The sequence below is a fragment of the Pimephales promelas genome, chromosome 3 (genome assembly GCF_988280905.1).
Source record: "Pimephales promelas chromosome 3, fPimPro1.hap1.1, whole genome shotgun sequence".
NCBI lineage: Eukaryota > Metazoa > Chordata > Actinopteri > Cypriniformes > Leuciscidae > Pimephales > Pimephales promelas.
In genome coordinates, this window is record NC_142771.1 from 45,445,237 (window position 1) to 45,447,736 (window position 2,500).

At 47.0% G+C, this 2,500-nt stretch overlaps 13 non-coding genes across 13 annotated transcripts in view; all 13 read left to right on the forward strand.

The window, feature by feature from the left end:
- LOC148985836 (5S ribosomal RNA) overlaps positions 1-73 on the forward strand; it is a 119-nt gene extending 46 nt beyond the window's left edge. The window contains exon 1 of the ribosomal RNA XR_016166271.1: positions 1-73. This exon is cut by the window's left edge and continues 46 nt beyond it. This is a non-coding gene — a ribosomal RNA (5S ribosomal RNA).
- Positions 74-243: 170 nt separating this feature from the next.
- On the forward strand, positions 244-362 carry LOC148985837 (5S ribosomal RNA). Its single transcript, XR_016166272.1, has one exon. It is a non-coding gene; the product is annotated as a 5S ribosomal RNA (ribosomal RNA).
- A 63-nt stretch (positions 363-425) lies between these two features.
- Positions 426-544, forward strand: LOC148985838 (5S ribosomal RNA). Its single transcript, XR_016166273.1, has one exon. It is a non-coding gene; the product is annotated as a 5S ribosomal RNA (ribosomal RNA).
- Positions 545-607: 63 nt separating this feature from the next.
- Positions 608-726, forward strand: LOC148985839 (5S ribosomal RNA). The gene has a single exon (XR_016166274.1). It is a non-coding gene; the product is annotated as a 5S ribosomal RNA (ribosomal RNA).
- Positions 727-789: 63 nt separating this feature from the next.
- Positions 790-908, forward strand: LOC148985840 (5S ribosomal RNA). Its single transcript, XR_016166275.1, has one exon. It is a non-coding gene; the product is annotated as a 5S ribosomal RNA (ribosomal RNA).
- Positions 909-1,079: 171 nt separating this feature from the next.
- Positions 1,080-1,198, forward strand: LOC148985841 (5S ribosomal RNA). The gene has a single exon (XR_016166276.1). It is a non-coding gene; the product is annotated as a 5S ribosomal RNA (ribosomal RNA).
- Positions 1,199-1,261: 63 nt separating this feature from the next.
- LOC148985842 (5S ribosomal RNA) lies at positions 1,262-1,380 on the forward strand. Its single transcript, XR_016166277.1, has one exon. It is a non-coding gene; the product is annotated as a 5S ribosomal RNA (ribosomal RNA).
- A 63-nt stretch (positions 1,381-1,443) lies between these two features.
- LOC148985843 (5S ribosomal RNA) lies at positions 1,444-1,562 on the forward strand. Its single transcript, XR_016166279.1, has one exon. It is a non-coding gene; the product is annotated as a 5S ribosomal RNA (ribosomal RNA).
- Positions 1,563-1,625: 63 nt separating this feature from the next.
- Positions 1,626-1,744, forward strand: LOC148985844 (5S ribosomal RNA). The gene has a single exon (XR_016162794.1). It is a non-coding gene; the product is annotated as a 5S ribosomal RNA (ribosomal RNA).
- Positions 1,745-1,807: 63 nt separating this feature from the next.
- Positions 1,808-1,926, forward strand: LOC148985845 (5S ribosomal RNA). Its single transcript, XR_016166280.1, has one exon. It is a non-coding gene; the product is annotated as a 5S ribosomal RNA (ribosomal RNA).
- Positions 1,927-1,989: 63 nt separating this feature from the next.
- Positions 1,990-2,108, forward strand: LOC148985846 (5S ribosomal RNA). The gene has a single exon (XR_016166281.1). It is a non-coding gene; the product is annotated as a 5S ribosomal RNA (ribosomal RNA).
- A 63-nt stretch (positions 2,109-2,171) lies between these two features.
- Positions 2,172-2,290, forward strand: LOC148985847 (5S ribosomal RNA). Its single transcript, XR_016161114.1, has one exon. It is a non-coding gene; the product is annotated as a 5S ribosomal RNA (ribosomal RNA).
- Positions 2,291-2,353: 63 nt separating this feature from the next.
- LOC148985848 (5S ribosomal RNA) lies at positions 2,354-2,472 on the forward strand. Its single transcript, XR_016166282.1, has one exon. It is a non-coding gene; the product is annotated as a 5S ribosomal RNA (ribosomal RNA).
- Positions 2,473-2,500: the final 28 nt, after the last annotated feature.

Here is a 2,500-nt window from a genome sequence, read left to right on the forward strand (position 1 = left end):
GGAAGCTAAGCAGGGTCGGGCCTGGTTAGTACTTGGATGGGAGACCGCCTGGGAATACCAGGTGCTGTAAGCTTTATTGTTTAAAAAAAAAAAAAAAAAAAAGAGTCAATGAAATGTTTCAAAAATCCTAAATTGTCTTTTTTCCCCTCAAAATTCCTGAAATAGTCTCTCAGTTTCTTCAGAAAGCCTGAAAGAGTCTCTTTTTTTTCTTCTTCAAATAGCCCAATTTTGGCTGCAGATTTCGCTTACGGCCATACCACCTTGAGAACGCCCGAACTCGTCTGATCTCGGAAGCTAAGCAGGGTCGGGCCTGGTTAGTACTTGGATGGGAGACCGCCTGGGAATACCAGGTGCTGTAAGCTTTATGTAGTTTACTACCCTAATGTTCTAACCATTCAAATAGCCCAATTTTGGCAGCAGATTTCGCTTACGGCCATACCACCTTGAGAACGCCCGAACTCGTCTGATCTCGGAAGCTAAGCAGGGTCGGGCCTGGTTAGTACTTGGATGGGAGACCGCCTGGGAATACCAGGTGCTGTAAGCTTTATATAGTTTACTACCCTAATGTTCTAACCATTCAAATAGCCCAATTTTGGCAGCAGATTTCGCTTACGGCCATACCACCTTGAGAACGCCCGAACTCGTCTGATCTCGGAAGCTAAGCAGGGTCGGGCCTGGTTAGTACTTGGATGGGAGACCGCCTGGGAATACCAGGTGCTGTAAGCTTTATATAGTTTACTACCCTAATGTTTTAACTATTCAAATAGCCCAATTTTGGCAGCAGATTTCGCTTACGGCCATACCACCTTGAGAACGCCCGAACTCGTCTGATCTCGGAAGCTAAGCAGGGTCGGGCCTGGTTAGTACTTGGATGGGAGACCGCCTGGGAATACCAGGTGCTGTAAGCTTTATTGTTTAAAAAAAAAAAAAAAAAAAAAGAGTCAATGAAATGTTTCAAAAATCCTAAATTGTCTTTTTTCCCCTCAAAATTCCTGAAATAGTCTCTCAGTTTCTTCAGAAAGCCTGAAAGAGTCTCTTTTTTTTCTTCTTCAAATAGCCCAATTTTGGCTGCAGATTTCGCTTACGGCCATACCACCTTGAGAACGCCCGAACTCGTCTGATCTCGGAAGCTAAGCAGGGTCGGGCCTGGTTAGTACTTGGATGGGAGACCGCCTGGGAATACCAGGTGCTGTAAGCTTTATGTAGTTTACTACCCTAATGTTCTAACCATTCAAATAGCCCAATTTTGGCTGCAGATTTCGCTTACGGCCATACCACCTTGAGAACGCCCGAACTCGTCTGATCTCGGAAGCTAAGCAGGGTCGGGCCTGGTTAGTACTTGGATGGGAGACCGCCTGGGAATACCAGGTGCTGTAAGCTTTATGTAGTTTACTACCCTAATGTTCTAACCATTCAAATAGCCCAATTTTGGCAGCAGATTTCGCTTACGGCCATACCACCTTGAGAACGCCCGAACTCGTCTGATCTCGGAAGCTAAGCAGGGTCGGGCCTGGTTAGTACTTGGATGGGAGACCGCCTGGGAATACCAGGTGCTGTAAGCTTTATGTAGTTTACTACCCTAATGTTCTAACCATTCAAATAGCCCAATTTTGGCAGCAGATTTCGCTTACGACCATACCACCTTGAGAACGCCCGAACTCGTCTGATCTCGGAAGCTAAGCAGGGTCGGGCCTGGTTAGTACTTGGATGGGAGACCGCCTGGGAATACCAGGTGCTGTAAGCTTTATGTAGTTTACTACCCTAATGTTCTAACCATTCAAATAGCCCAATTTTGGCAGCAGATTTCGCTTACGGCCATACCACCTTGAGAACGCCCGAACTCGTCTGATCTCGGAAGCTAAGCAGGGTCGGGCCTGGTTAGTACTTGGATGGGAGACCGCCTGGGAATACCAGGTGCTGTAAGCTTTATATAGTTTACTACCCTAATGTTCTAACCATTCAAATAGCCCAATTTTGGCAGCAGATTTCGCTTACGGCCATACCACCTTGAGAACGCCCGAACTCGTCTGATCTCGGAAGCTAAGCAGGGTCGGGCCTGGTTAGTACTTGGATGGGAGACCGCCTGGGAATACCAGGTGCTGTAAGCTTTATATAGTTTACTACCCTAATGTTCTAACCATTCAAATAGCCCAATTTTGGCAGCAGATTTCGCTTACGGCCATACCACCTTGAGAACGCCCGAACTCGTCTGGTCTCGGAAGCTAAGCAGGGTCGGGCCTGGTTAGTACTTGGATGGGAGACCGCCTGGGAATACCAGGTGCTGTAAGCTTTATATAGTTTACTACCCTAATGTTCTAACCATTCAAATAGCCCAATTTTGGCAGCAGATTTCGCTTACGGCCATACCACCTTGAGAACGCCCGAACTCGTCTGATCTCGGAAGCTAAGCAGGGTCGGGCCTGGTTAGTACTTGGATGGGAGACCGCCTGGGAATACCAGGTGCTGTAAGCTTTATATAGTTTACTACCCTAATGTTCTA